General features: G+C 35.2%; 1 non-coding gene across 1 annotated transcript; it reads left to right on the top strand.

The window, feature by feature from the left end:
• The first annotated feature begins 13,840 nt into the window (after positions 1–13,840).
• On the top strand, positions 13,841–13,912 carry TRNAA-CGC (transfer RNA alanine (anticodon CGC)). The gene has a single exon. It is a non-coding gene; the product is annotated as a tRNA-Ala (tRNA).
• Positions 13,913–16,138: the final 2,226 nt, after the last annotated feature.

Raw genomic sequence — 16,138 nt, 5'->3', positions numbered from 1 at the left:
TTTACAATTTAGTAATTATCACACAACAATGTCAACATTAGTGTATCAATCCAAATAAAAATCTTTAAGCTCCAAATCCTCTCTTGTCTTAAAAATCCTGTGTCTGGTTTCCTTCTGAGGACAGAGTCTGCATTAGATTTCCTTATTCCCAAAGAAAATAGCATAGCGTTGCCAACTTCTCTAAGTGGGTTTTTAATAGTGTATATGGCGTATCCTACTTAAATTCTAGAGTTTCGGGAAGTTTCTTTGACCTCAAATTCGTAGTTTTAGTGACTTCTCATGAAAATTTCATTTCTTTGGCTACTGAAGCTTTATTAAAATTGTTTCAAGGCTGATGTTTTAGAAAAGAGTCCAACATAGCTCCTTCCACAGCTTGGAACGTTTAGCCGAAAAGAAAATGCAATTCAGGTTTTGATTTTGAACAATTTAGAGTTGAGTGAGCAAACTTAATTAAACATCTGCTAAGATCCTGTTCACTGCTGTCTCAGAAAATCTTGTGCCTGGTGTCCATGGGGTGTCAGTAAATCGATTATAGGTCCTCATTCCCCAAGTAAAAGAGGATAATTTTGGGATAAGAAGATGATATACTTAGTGACTTTGTTTACATAGTTCCAATGAAGAATTTATTCACCAGAAGATGAATTGTATCAAGAAAAATATGTAGGCAAAAAGTCATGTTTTCAAAATATTCACAGACTCGGCTTTAGTCACAGCTTCTTTAAATAAGTCAAAATTTTACCATTTAGTAATTATCACACAACAATGTCAACATTAGTGTATCAATCCAAAGAAAAATCTTTAAGCTCCAAATCCTCTCTTGCCTTAAAAATCCTGTGTCTGGTTTCCTTCTGAGGACAGAGTCTGCATTAGATTTCCTTATTCCCAAAGAAAATAGCATAGCGTTGCCAACTTCTCTAAGTGGGTTTTTAATAGTGTATATGGCGTATCCTACTTAAATTCTAGAGTTTCGGGAAGTTTCCTTGACCTCACATTCGTAGTTTTAGTGACTTCTCATGAGAATTTCATTTCTTTGGCTACAGAAGCTTTATTAAAATTGTTTCAAGGCTGATGTTTTAGAAAAGAGTCCAACATAGCTCCTTCCACAGCTTGGAACGTTTAGCCGAAAAGAAAATGCAATTCAGGTTTTGATTTTGAACAATTTAGAGTTGAGTGAGCAAACTTAATTAAACATCTGCTAAGATCCTGTTCACTGCTGTCTCAGAAAATCTGGTGCCTGGTGTCCATGAGGTGTCAGTAAATCGATTATAGGTCCTCATTCCCCGAGTAAAAGAGGATAATTTTTGGATAAGAAGATGATATACTTAGTGAAGAACTTCATATTTTGACCAATAAAGTCATAAATGGAAGGGCATTTAAGCCATCTGATATAACAATTGACACTAAGTTACCATACGTAGGCTAGGAGTCCTAAACAATCATTGGATGTGGTTAAATGTGTCCAACTATTACCTCTGTTAATATACATCTGAGGCTTTTAACTATTTTGCAATCTACAGTCCTCAGACGAACTTTATTAAAAAAAATAGACAAGGCTTTTGCCTTTTGCAATCTACAGTCCTCAGACGAACTTTATTAAAAAAAATAGACAAAGCTATTTTTTCGAATGAGCCGAGGTTCTATTTGTGTGTCATGTTCTGTAGAAGTGTAGCAATGTAATGGGGATGTAGCTCAGTGGTAGAGCGCATGCTTTGCATATATGAGGCCCCGCGTTCAATCCCCGGCATCTCCAGGTGCAGTTAATTTTAATTTAGAAGAGTCGGCATGAGTGACTTTGTTTACATAGTTCCAATGAAGAATTTATTCACCAGAAGATGAATTGTATCAAGAGAAATATGTAGGCAAAAAGTGATGTTTTCAAAATATTCACAAACTCGGGTTTAGTCACAGCTTCTTTAAATAATTCAAAATTTTACAATTTAGTAATTATCACACAACAATGTCAACATTAGTGTATCAATCCAAATAAAAATCTTTAAGCTCCAAATCCTCTCTTGTCTTAAAAATCCTGTGTCTGGTTTCCTTCTGAGGACAGAGTCTGCATTAGATTTCCTTATTCCCAAAGAAAATAGCATAGCGTTGCCAACTTCTCTAAGTGGGTTTTTAATAGTGTATATGGCGTATCCTACTTAAATTCTAGAGTTTCGGGAAGTTTCTTTGACCTCAAATTCGTAGTTTTAGTGACTTCTCATGAAAATTTCATTTCTTTGGCTACTGAAGCTTTATTAAAATTGTTTCAAGGCTGATGTTTTAGAAAAGAGTCCAACATAGCTCCTTCCACAGCTTGGAACGTTTAGCCGAAAAGAAAATGCAATTCAGGTTTTGATTTTGAACAATTTAGAGTTGAGTGAGCAAACTTAATTAAACATCTGCTAAGATCCTGTTCACTGCTGTCTCAGAAAATCTGGTGCCTGGTGTCCATGAGGTGTCAGTAAATCGATTATAGGTCCTCACTCCCCGAGTAAAAGAGGATAATTTTTGGATAAGAAGATGATATACTTAGTGAAGAACTTCATATTTTGACCAATAAAGTCATAAATGGAAGGGCATTTAAGCCATCTGATATAACAATTGACACTAAGTTACCATACGTAGGCTAGGAGTCCTAAACAATCATTGGATGTGGTTAAATGTGTCCAACTATTACCTCTGTTAATATACATCTGAGGCTTTTAACTATTTTGCAATCTACAGTCCTCAGACGAACTTTATTAAAAAAAATAGACAAGGCTTTTGCCTTTTGCAATCTACAGTCCTCAGACGAACTTTATTAAAAAAAATAGACAAAGCTATTTTTTCGAATGAGCCGAGGTTCTATTTGTGTGTCATGTTCTGTACAAGTGTAGCAATGTAATGGGGATGTAGCTCAGTGGTAGAGCGCATGCTTTGCATATATGAGGCCCTGCGTTCAATCCCCGGCATCTCCAGGTGCAGTTAATTTTAATTTAGAAGAGTCGGCATGAGTGACTTTGTTTACATAGTTCCAATGAAGAATTTATTCACCAGAAGATGAATTGTATCAAGAGAAATATGTAGGCAAAAAGTGATGTTTTCAAAATATTCACAAACTCGGGTTTAGTCACAGCTTCTTTAAATAATTCAAAATTTTACAATTTAGTAATTATCACACAACAATGTCAACATTAGTGTATCAATCCAAATAAAAATCTTTAAGCTCCAAATCCTCTCTTGTCTTAAAAATCCTGTGTCTGGTTTCCTTCTGAGGACAGAGTCTGCATTAGATTTCCTTATTCCCAAAGAAAATAGCATAGCGTTGCCAACTTCTCTAAGTGGGTTTTTAATAGTGTATATGGCGTATCCTACTTAAATTCTAGAGTTTCGGGAAGTTTCTTTGACCTCAAATTCGTAGTTTTAGTGACTTCTCATGAAAATTTCATTTCTTTGGCTACTGAAGCTTTATTAAAATTGTTTCAAGGCTGATGTTTTAGAAAAGAGTCCAACATAGCTCCTTCCACAGCTTGGAACGTTTAGCCGAAAAGAAAATGCAATTCAGGTTTTGATTTTGAACAATTTAGAGTTGAGTGAGCAAACTTAATTAAACATCTGCTAAGATCCTGTTCACTGCTGTCTCAGAAAATCTGGTGCCTGGTGTCCATGAGGTGTCAGTAAATCGATTATAGGTCCTCAATCCCCGAGTAAAAGAGGATAATTTTTGGATAAGAAGATGATATACTTAGTGAAGAACTTCATATTTTGACCAATAAAGTCATAAATGGAAGGGCATTTAAGCCATCTGATATAACAATTGACACTAAGTTACCATACGTAGGCTAGGAGTCCTAAACAATCATTGGATGTGGTTAAATGTGTCCAACTATTACCTCTGTTAATATACATCTGAGGCTTTTAACTATTTTGCAATCTACAGTCCTTAGACGAACTTTATTAAAAAAAATAGACAAGGCTTTTGCCTTTTGCAATCTACAGTCCTCAGACGAACTTTATTAAAAAAAATAGACAAAGCTATTTTTTCGAATGAGCCGAGGTTCTATTTGTGTGTCATGTTCTGTACAAGTGTAGCAATGTAATGGGGATGTAGCTCAGTGGTAGAGCGCATGCTTTGCATATATGAGGCCCCGCGTTCAATCCCCGGCATCTCCAGGTGCAGTTAATTTTAATTTAGAAGAGTCGGCATGAGTGACTTTGTTTACATAGTTCCAATGAAGAATTTATTCACCAGAAGATGAATTGTATCAAGAGAAATATGTAGGCAAAAAGTGATGTTTTCAAAATATTTACAAACTCGGGTTTAGTCACAGCTTCTTTAAATAATTCAAAATTTTACAATTTAGTAATTATCACACAACAATGTCAACATTAGTGTATCAATCCAAATAAAAATCTTTAAGCTCCAAATCCTCTCTTGTCTTAAAAATCCTGTGTCTGGTTTCCTTCTGAGGACAGAGTCTGCATTAGATTTCCTTATTCCCAAAGAAAATAGCATAGCGTTGCCAACTTCTCTAAGTGGGTTTTTAATAGTGTATATGGCGTATCCTACTTAAATTCTAGAGTTTCGGGAAGTTTCTTTGACCTCAAATTCGTAGTTTTAGTGACTTCTCATGAAAATTTCATTTCTTTGGCTACTGAAGCTTTATTAAAATTGTTTCAAGGCTGATGTTTTAGAAAAGAGTCCAACATAGCTCCTTCCACAGCTTGGAACGTTTAGCCGAAAAGAAAATGCAATTCAGGTTTTGATTTTGAACAATTTAGAGTTGAGTGAGCAAACTTAATTAAACATCTGCTAAGATCCTGTTCACTGCTGTCTCAGAAAATCTTGTGCCTGGTGTCCATGGGGTGTCAGTAAATCGATTATAGGTCCTCATTCCCCAAGTAAAAGAGGATAATTTTGGGATAAGAAGATGATATACTTAGTGACTTTGTTTACATAGTTCCAATGAAGAATTTATTCACCAGAAGATGAATTGTATCAAGAAAAATATGTAGGCAAAAAGTGATGTTTTAAAAATATTCACAGACTCGGCTTTAGTCACAGCTTCTTTAAATAAGTCAAAATTTTACCATTTAGTAATTATCACACAACAATGTCAACATTAGTGTATCAATCCAAAGAAAAATCTTTAAGCTCCAAATCCTCTCTTGTCTTAAATATCCTGTGTCTGGTTTCCTTCTGAGGACAGAGTCTGCATTAGATTTCCTTATTCCCAAAGAAAATAGCATAGCGTTGCCAACTTCTCTAAGTGGGTTTTTAATAGTGTATATGGCGTATCCTACTTAAATTCTAGAGTTTCGGGAAGTTTCCTTGACCTCACATTCGTAGTTTTAGTGACTTCTCATGAGAATTTCATTTCTTTGGCTACAGAAGCTTTATTAAAATTGTTTCAAGGCTGATGTTTTAGAAAAGAGTCCAACATAGCTCCTTCCACAGCTTGGAACGTTTAGCCGAAAAGAAAATGCAATTCAGGTTTTGATTTTGAACAATTTAGAGTTGAGTGAGCAAACTTAATTAAACATCTGCTAAGATCCTGTTCACTGCTGTCTCAGAAAATCTGGTGCCTGGTGTCCATGAGGTGTCAGTAAATCGATTATAGGTCCTCATTCCCCGAGTAAAAGAGTATAATTTTGGGATAAGAAGATGATACACTTAGTGACTTTGTTTACATAGTTCCAATGAAGAATTTATTCACCAGAAGATGAATTGTATCAAGAAAAATATGTAGGCAAAAAGTGATGTTTTAAAAATATTCACAGACTCGGCTTTAGTCACAGCTTCTTTAAATAAGTCAAAATTTTACCATTTAGTAATTATCACACAACAATGTCAACATTAGTGTATCAATCCAAAGAAAAATCTTTAAGCTCCAAATCCTCTCTTGTCTTAAATATCCTGTGTCTGGTTTCCTTCTGAGGACAGAGTCTGCATTAGATTTCCTTATTCCCAAAGAAAATAGCATAGCGTTGCCAACTTCTCTAAGTGGGTTTTTAATAGTGTATATGGCGTATCCTACTTAAATTCTAGAGTTTCGGGAAGTTTCCTTGACCTCACATTCGTAGTTTTAGTGACTTCTCATGAGAATTTCATTTCTTTGGCTACAGAAGCTTTATTAAAATTGTTTCAAGGCTGATGTTTTAGAAAAGAGTCCAACATAGCTCCTTCCACAGCTTGGAACGTTTAGCCGAAAAGAAAATGCAATTCAGGTTTTGATTTTGAACAATTTAGAGTTGAGTGAGCAAACTTAATTAAACATCTGCTAAGATCCTGTTCACTGCTGTCTCAGAAAATCTGGTGCCTGGTGTCCATGAGGTGTCAGTAAATCGATTATAGGTCCTCAATCCCCGAGTAAAAGAGGATAATTTTTGGATAAGAAGATGATATACTTAGTGAAGAACTTCATATTTTGACCAATAAAGTCATAAATGGAAGGGCATTTAAGCCATCTGATATAACAATTGACACTAAGTTACCATACGTAGGCTAGGAGTCCTAAACAATCATTGGATGTGGTTAAATGTGTCCAACTATTACCTCTGTTAATATACATCTGAGGCTTTTAACTATTTTGCAATCTACAGTCCTTAGACGAACTTTATTAAAAAAAATAGACAAGGCTTTTGCCTTTTGCAATCTACAGTCCTCAGACGAACTTTATTAAAAAAAATAGACAAAGCTATTTTTTCGAATGAGCCGAGGTTCTATTTGTGTGTCATGTTCTGTACAAGTGTAGCAATGTAATGGGGATGTAGCTCAGTGGTAGAGCGCATGCTTTGCATATATGAGGCCCCGCGTTCAATCCCCGGCATCTCCAGGTGCAGTTAATTTTAATTTAGAAGAGTCGGCATGAGTGACTTTGTTTACATAGTTCCAATGAAGAATTTATTCACCAGAAGATGAATTGTATCAAGAGAAATATGTAGGCAAAAAGTGATGTTTTCAAAATATTTACAAACTCGGGTTTAGTCACAGCTTCTTTAAATAATTCAAAATTTTACAATTTAGTAATTATCACACAACAATGTCAACATTAGTGTATCAATCCAAATAAAAATCTTTAAGCTCCAAATCCTCTCTTGTCTTAAAAATCCTGTGTCTGGTTTCCTTCTGAGGACAGAGTCTGCATTAGATTTCCTTATTCCCAAAGAAAATAGCATAGCGTTGCCAACTTCTCTAAGTGGGTTTTTAATAGTGTATATGGCGTATCCTACTTAAATTCTAGAGTTTCGGGAAGTTTCTTTGACCTCAAATTCGTAGTTTTAGTGACTTCTCATGAAAATTTCATTTCTTTGGCTACTGAAGCTTTATTAAAATTGTTTCAAGGCTGATGTTTTAGAAAAGAGTCCAACATAGCTCCTTCCACAGCTTGGAACGTTTAGCCGAAAAGAAAATGCAATTCAGGTTTTGATTTTGAACAATTTAGAGTTGAGTGAGCAAACTTAATTAAACATCTGCTAAGATCCTGTTCACTGCTGTCTCAGAAAATCTTGTGCCTGGTGTCCATGGGGTGTCAGTAAATCGATTATAGGTCCTCATTCCCCAAGTAAAAGAGGATAATTTTGGGATAAGAAGATGATATACTTAGTGACTTTGTTTACATAGTTCCAATGAAGAATTTATTCACCAGAAGATGAATTGTATCAAGAAAAATATGTAGGCAAAAAGTGATGTTTTAAAAATATTCACAGACTCGGCTTTAGTCACAGCTTCTTTAAATAAGTCAAAATTTTACCATTTAGTAATTATCACACAACAATGTCAACATTAGTGTATCAATCCAAAGAAAAATCTTTAAGCTCCAAATCCTCTCTTGTCTTAAATATCCTGTGTCTGGTTTCCTTCTGAGGACAGAGTCTGCATTAGATTTCCTTATTCCCAAAGAAAATAGCATAGCGTTGCCAACTTCTCTAAGTGGGTTTTTAATAGTGTATATGGCGTATCCTACTTAAATTCTAGAGTTTCGGGAAGTTTCCTTGACCTCACATTCGTAGTTTTAGTGACTTCTCATGAGAATTTCATTTCTTTGGCTACAGAAGCTTTATTAAAATTGTTTCAAGGCTGATGTTTTAGAAAAGAGTCCAACATAGCTCCTTCCACAGCTTGGAACGTTTAGCCGAAAAGAAAATGCAATTCAGGTTTTGATTTTGAACAATTTAGAGTTGAGTGAGCAAACTTAATTAAACATCTGCTAAGATCCTGTTCACTGCTGTCTCAGAAAATCTGGTGCCTGGTGTCCATGAGGTGTCAGTAAATCGATTATAGGTCCTCATTCCCCGAGTAAAAGAGTATAATTTTGGGATAAGAAGATGATACACTTAGTGACTTTGTTTACATAGTTCCAATGAAGAATTTATTCACCAGAAGATGAATTGTATCAAGAAAAATATGTAGGCAAAAAGTGATGTTTTAAAAATATTCACAGACTCGGCTTTAGTCACAGCTTCTTTAAATAAGTCAAAATTTTACCATTTAGTAATTATCACACAACAATGTCAACATTAGTGTATCAATCCAAAGAAAAATCTTTAAGCTCCAAATCCTCTCTTGTCTTAAATATCCTGTGTCTGGTTTCCTTCTGAGGACAGAGTCTGCATTAGATTTCCTTATTCCCAAAGAAAATAGCATAGCGTTGCCAACTTCTCTAAGTGGGTTTTTAATAGTGTATATGGCGTATCCTACTTAAATTCTAGAGTTTCGGGAAGTTTCCTTGACCTCACATTCGTAGTTTTAGTGACTTCTCATGAGAATTTCATTTCTTTGGCTACAGAAGCTTTATTAAAATTGTTTCAAGGCTGATGTTTTAGAAAAGAGTCCAACATAGCTCCTTCCACAGCTTGGAACGTTTAGCCGAAAAGAAAATGCAATTCAGGTTTTGATTTTGAACAATTTAGAGTTGAGTGAGCAAACTTAATTAAACATCTGCTAAGATCCTGTTCACTGCTGTCTCAGAAAATCTGGTGCCTGGTGTCCATGAGGTGTCAGTAAATCGATTATAGGTCCTCATTCCCCGAGTAAAAGAGTATAATTTTGGGATAAGAAGATGATACACTTAGTGACTTTGTTTACATAATTCCAATGAAGAATTTATTCACCAGAAGATGAATTGTATCAAGAAAAATATGTAGGCAAAAAGTGATGTTTTAAAAATATTCACAGACTCGGCTTTAGTCACAGCTTCTTTAAATAAGTCAAAATTTTACCATTTAGTAATTATCACACAACAATGTCAACATTAGTGTATCAATCCAAAGAAAAATCTTTAAGCTCCAAATCCTCTCTTGTCTTAAATATCCTGTGTCTGGTTTCCTTCTGAGGACAGAGTCTGCATTAGATTTCCTTATTCCCAAAGAAAATAGCATAGCGTTGCCAACTTCTCTAAGTGGGTTTTAATAGTGTATATGGTGTATCCTACTTAAATTCTAGAGTTTCGGGAAGTTTCCTTGACCTCACATTCGTAGTTTTAGTGACTTCTCATGAGAATTTCATTTCTTTGGCTACAGAAGCTTTATTAAAATTTTTTCAAGGCTGATGTTTTAGAAAAGAGTCCAACATAGCTCCTTCCACAGCTTGGAACGTTTAGCCGAAAAGAAAATGCAATTCAGGTTTTGATTTTGAACAATTTAGAGTTGAGTGAGCAAACTTAATTAAACATCTGCTAAGATCCTGTTCACTGCTGTCTCAGAAAATCTGGTGCCTGGTGTCCATGAGGTGTCAGTAAATCGATTATAGGTCCTCATTCCCCGAGTAAAAGAGGATAATTTTTGGATAAGAAGATGATATACTTAGTGACTTTGTTTACATAGTTCCAATGAAGAATTTATTCACCAGAAGATGAATTGTATCAAGAAAAATATGTAGGCAAAAAGTGATGTTTTAAAAATATTCACAGACTCGGCTTTAGTCACAGCTTCTTTAAATAAGTCAAAATTTTACCATTTAGTAATTATCACACAACAATGTCAACATTAGTGTATCAATCCAAAGAAAAATCTTTAAGCTCCAAATCCTCTCTTGTCTTAAATATCCTGTGTCTGGTTTCCTTCTGAGGACAGAGTCTGCATTAGATTTCCTTATTCCCAAAGAAAATAGCATAGCGTTGCCAACTTCTCTAAGTGGGTTTTTAATAGTGTATATGGCGTATCCTACTTAAATTCTAGAGTTTCGGGAAGTTTCTTTGACCTCAAATTCGTAGTTTTAGTGACTTCTCATGAAAATTTAATTTCTTTGGCTACTGAAGCTTTATTAAAATTGTTTCAAGGCTGATGTTTTAGAAAAGAGTCCAACATAGCTCCTTCCACAGCTTGGAACGTTTAGCCGAAAAGAAAATGCAATTCAGGTTTTGATTTTGAACAATTTAGAGTTGAGTGAGCAAACTTAATTAAACATCTGCTAAGATCCTGTTCACTGCTGTCTCAGAAAATCTTGTGCCTGGTGTCCATGGGGTGTCAGTAAATCGATTATAGGTCCTCATTCCCCAAGTAAAAGAGGATAATTTTGGGATAAGAAGATGATATACTTAGTGACTTTGTTTACATAGTTCCAATGAAGAATTTATTCACCAGAAGATGAATTGTATCAAGAAAAATATGTAGGCAAAAAGTGATGTTTTAAAAATATTCACAGACTCGGCTTTAGTCACAGCTTCTTTAAATAAGTCAAAATTTTACCATTTAGTAATTATCACACAACAATGTCAACATTAGTGTATCAATCCAAAGAAAAATCTTTAAGCTCCAAATCCTCTCTTGTCTTAAATATCCTGTGTCTGGTTTCCTTCTGAGGACAGAGTCTGCATTAGATTTCCTTATTCCCAAAGAAAATAGCATAGCGTTGCCAACTTCTCTAAGTGGGTTTTTAATAGTGTATATGGCGTATCCTACTTAAATTCTAGAGTTTCGGGAAGTTTCCTTGACCTCACATTCGTAGTTTTAGTGACTTCTCATGAGAATTTCATTTCATTGGCTACAGAAGCTTTATTAAAATTGTTTCAAGGCTGATGTTTTAGAAAAGAGTCCAACATAGCTCCTTCCACAGCTTGGAACGTTTAGCCGAAAAGAAAATGCAATTCAGGTTTTGATTTTGAACAATTTAGAGTTGAGTGAGCAAACTTAATTAAACATCTGCTAAGATCCTGTTCACTGCTGTCTCAGAAAATCTGGTGCCTGGTGTCCATGAGGTGTCAGTAAATCGATTATAGGTCCTCATTCCCCGAGTAAAAGAGGATAATTTTTGCATAAGAAGATGATATACTTAGTGAAGAACTTCATATTTTGACCAATAAAGTCATAAATGGAAGGGCATTTAAGCCATCTGATATAACAATTGACACTAAGTTACCATACGTAGGCTAGGAGTCCTAAACAATCATTGGATGTGGTTAAATGTGTCCAACTATTACCTCTGTTAATATATATCTGAGGCTTTTAACTATTTTGCAATCTACAGTCCTCAGACGAACTTTATTATAAAAAAATAGACAAGGTTATTTTTTCGAATGAGCCGAGGTTCTATTTGTGTGTCGTGTTCTGTACAACTGTAGCAATGTAATGGGGATGTAGCTCAGTGGTAGAGCGCATGCTTCAGGCCCCGGGTTCAATCCCCGGTATCTCCAGGTGCAGTTAATTTTAATTTAGAAGAGTCGGCATGAGTGACTTTGTTTACATAGTTCCAATGAAGATTGTATTCACCTGAAGATGAATTGTATCGAGAAAAATATGTAGGCAAAAAGTGATGTTTTCAAAATATTCACAAACTCGGCTTTAGTCACAGCTTCTTTAAATAAGTCAAAATTTTACAATTTAGTAATTATGTCAACATTATTATTACATGTTTATGACAACAATGTCAACATTAGTGTATCAATCCAAAGAAAAATCTTTAAGCTCCAAATCCTCTCTTGTCTTAAAAATCCTGTGTCTGGTTTCCTTCTGAGGACAGAGTCTGCATTAGATTTCCTTATTCCCAAAGAAAATAGCATAGCGTTGCCAACTTCTCTAAGTGGGTTTTTAATAGTGTATATGACGTATCCTACTTAAATTCTAGAGTTTTGGGAAGTTTCCTTGACCTCACATTCGTAGTTTTAGTGACTTCTCATGAGAATTTAATTTCTTTGGCTACAGAAGCTTTATTAAAATTGTTTCAAGGCTGATGTTTTAGAAAAGAGTCCAACATAGCTCCTTCCACAGCTTGGAACGTTTAGCCGAAAAGAAAATGCAATTCAGGTTTTGATTTTGAACAATTTAGAGTTGAGTGAGCAAACTTTATTAAACATCTGCTAAGATCCTGTTCACTGCTGTCTCAGAAAATCTGGTGCCTGGTGTCCATGAGGTGTCAGTAAATCGATTATAGGTCCTCATTCCCCGAGTAAAAGAGGATAATTTTTGGATAAGAAGATGATATACTTAGTGAAGAACTTCATATTTTGACCAATAAAGTCATAAATGGAAGGGCATTTAAGCCATCTGATATAACAATTGACACTAAGTTACCAAACGTAGGCTAGGAGTCCTAAACAATCATTGGATGTGGTTAAATGTGTCCAACTATTACCTCTGTTAATATACATCTGAGGCTTTTAACTATTTTGCAATCTACAGTCCTCAGACGAACTTTATTATAAAAAAATAGACAAGGTTATTTTTTCGAATGAGCCGAGGTTCTATTTGTGTGTCGTGTTCTGTACAACTGTAGCAATGTAATGGGGATGTAGCTCAGTGGTAGAGCGCATGCTTCAGGCCCCGGGTTCAATCCCCGGCATCTCCAGGTGCAGTTAATTTTAATTTAGAAGAGTCGGCATGAGTGACTTTGTTTACATAGTTCCAATGAAGATTGTATTCACCTGAAGATGAATTGTATCGAGAAAAATATGTAGGCAAAAAGTGATGTTTTCAAAATATTCACAAACTCGGCTTTAGTCACAGCTTCTTTAAATAAGTCAAAATTTTACAATTTAGTAATTATGTCAACATTATTATTACATGTTTATGACAACAATGTCAACATTAGTGTATCAATCCAAAGAAAAATCTTTAAGCTCCAAATCCTCTCTTGTCTTAAAAATCCTGTGTCTGGTTTCCTTCTGAGGACAGAGTCTGCATTAGATTTCCTTATTCCCAAAGAAAATAGCATAGCGTTGCCAACTTCTCTAAGTGGGTTTTTAATAGTGTATATGACGTATCCTACTTAAATTCTAGAGTTTTGGGAAGTTTCCTTGACCTCACATTCGTAGTTTTAGTGACTTCTCATGAGAATTTAATTTCTTTGGCTACAGAAGCTTTATTAAAATTGTTTCAAGGCTGATGTTTTAGAAAAGAGTCCAACATAGCTCCTTCCACAGCTTGGAACGTTTAGCCGAAAAGAAAATGCAATTCAGGTTTTGATTTTGAACAATTTAGAGTTGAGTGAGCAAACTTTATTAAACATCTGCTAAGATCCTGTTCACTGCTGTCTCAGAAAATCTGGTGCCTGGTGTCCATGAGGTGTCAGTAAATCGATTATAGGTCCTCATTCCCCGAGTAAAAGAGGATAATTTTTGGATAAGAAGATGATATACTTAGTGAAGAACTTCATATTTTGACCAATAAAGTCATAAATGGAAGGGCATTTAAGCCATCTGATATAACAATTGACACTAAGTTACCAAACGTAGGCTAGGAGTCCTAAACAATCATTGGATGTGGTTAAATGTGTCCAACTATTACCTCTGTTAATATACATCTGAGGCTTTTAACTATTTTTCAATCTACAGTCCTCAGACGAACTTCATTAAAAAAAAAATAGACAAGGTTATTTTTTCGAATGAGCCGAGGTTCTATTTGTGTGTCGTGTTCTGTACAACTGTAGCAATGTAATGGGGATGTAGCTCAGTGGTAGAGCGCATGCTTCGCATGTATGAGGCCCCGGGTTCAATCCCCGGCATCTCCAGGAGCAGTTAATTTTAATTTAGAAGAGTCGGCATGAGTGACTTTGTTTACATAGTTCCAATGAAGAATGTATTCACCAGAAGATGAATTGTATCGAGAAAAATATGTAGGCAAAAAGTGATGTTTTCAAAATATTCACAAACTCGGCTTTTGTCACAGCTTCTTTAAATAAGTCAAAATTTTACAATTTAGTAATTATCACACAACAATGTCAACATTAGTGTATCAATCCAAAGAAAAATCTTTAAGCTCCAAATCCTCTCTTGTCTTAAAAATCCTGTGTCTGGTTTCCTTCTGAAGACAGAGTCTGCATTAGATTTCCTTATTCCCAAAGAAAATAGCATAGCGTTGCCAACTTCTCTAAGTGGGTTTTTAATAGTGTATATGGCGTATCCTACTTAAATTCTAGAGTTTCGGGAAGTTTCCTTGACCTCACATTCGTAGTTTTAGTGACTTCTCATGAGAATTTCATTTCTTTGGCTACAGAAGCTTTATTCAAATTGTTTCAAGGCTGATGTTTTAGAAAAGAGTCCAACATAGCTCCTTCCACAGCTTGGAACGTTTAGCCGAAAAGAAAATGCAATTCAGGTTTTGATTTTGAACAATTTAGAGTTGAGTGAGCAAACTTAATTAAACATCTGCTAAGATCCTGTTCACTGCTGTCTCAGAAAATCTGGTGCCTGGTGTCCATGGGGTGTCAGTAAATCGATTATAGGTCCTCATTCCCCAAGTAAAAGAGGATAATTTTGGGATAAGAAGATGATATACTTAGTGACTTTGTTTACATAGTTCCAATGAAGAATTTATTCACCAGAAGATGAATTGTATCAAGAAAAATATGTAGGCAAAAAGTGATGTTTTAAAAATATTCACAGACTCGGCTTTAGTCACAGCTTCTTTAAATAAGTCAAAATTTTACCATTTAGTAATTATCACACAACAATGTCAACATTAGTGTATCAATCCAAAGAAAAATCATTAAGCTCCAAATCCTCTCTTGTCTTAAAAATCCTGTGTCTGGTTTCCTTCTGAGGACAGAGTCTGCATTAGATTTCCTTATTCCCAAAGAAAATAGCATAGCGTTGCCAACTTCTCTAAGTGGGTTTTTAATAGTGTATATGGCGTATCCTACTTAAATTCTAGAGTTTCGGGAAGTTTCCTTGACCTCACATTCGTAGTTTTAGTGACTTCTCATGAGAATTTCATTTCTTTGGCTACAGAAGCTTTATTAAAATTGTTTCAAGGCTGATGTTTTAGAAAAGAGTCCAACATAGCTCCTTCCACAGCTTGGAACGTTTAGCCGAAAAGAAAATGCAATTCAGGTTTTGATTTTGAACAATTTAGAGTTGAGTGAGCAAACTTAATTAAACATCTGCTAAGATCCTGTTCACTGCTGTCTCAGAAAATCTGGTGCCTGGTGTCCATGAGGTGTCAGTAAATCGATTATAGGTCCTCATTCCCCGAGTAAAAGAGGATAATTTTTGGATAAGAAGATGATATACTTAGTGAAGAACTTAATATTTTGACCAATATAGTCATAAATGGAAGGGCATTTAAGCCATCTGATATAACAATTGACACTAAGTTACCATACGTAGGCTAGGAGTCCTAAACAATCATTGGATGTGGTTAAATGTGTCCAACTATTACCTCTGTTAATATACATCTGAGGCTTTTAACTATTTTTCAATCTACAGTCCTCAGACGAACTTTATTAAAAAAAATAGACAAGGCTATTTTTTCGAATGAGCCGAGGTTCTATTTGTGTGTCGTGTTCTGTACAGCTGTAGCAATGTAATGGGGATGTAGCTCAGTGGTTGAGCGCATGCTTTGCATGTATGAGGCCCTGGGTTCAATCCCCGGAATCTCCAGGTGCAGTTAATTTTAATTTAGAAGAGTCGGCATGAGTGACTTTGTTTACATAGTTCCAATGAAGAATTTATTCACCACAAGATGAATTGTATCGAGAAAAATATGTAGGCAAAAAGTGATGTTTTCAAAATATTCACAAACTCGGCTTTTGTCACAGCTTCTTTAAATAAGTCAAAATTTTACAATTTAGTAATTATCACACAACAATGTCAACATTAGTGTATCAATCCAAATAAAAATCTTTAAGCTCCAAATCCTCTCTTGTCTTAAAAATCCTGTGTCTGGTTTCCTTCTGAGGACAGAGTCTGCATTAGATTTCCTTATTCCCAAAGAAAATAGCATAGCGTTGCCAACT

Source organism: Pelobates fuscus, chromosome 12, assembly GCF_036172605.1.
Source record: "Pelobates fuscus isolate aPelFus1 chromosome 12, aPelFus1.pri, whole genome shotgun sequence".
Classification (NCBI taxonomy): Eukaryota; Metazoa; Chordata; class Amphibia; order Anura; family Pelobatidae; genus Pelobates; species Pelobates fuscus.
Note: the sequence above shows the minus strand (reverse complement) of the source record. Positions and strands in the feature narration are given on the sequence as shown.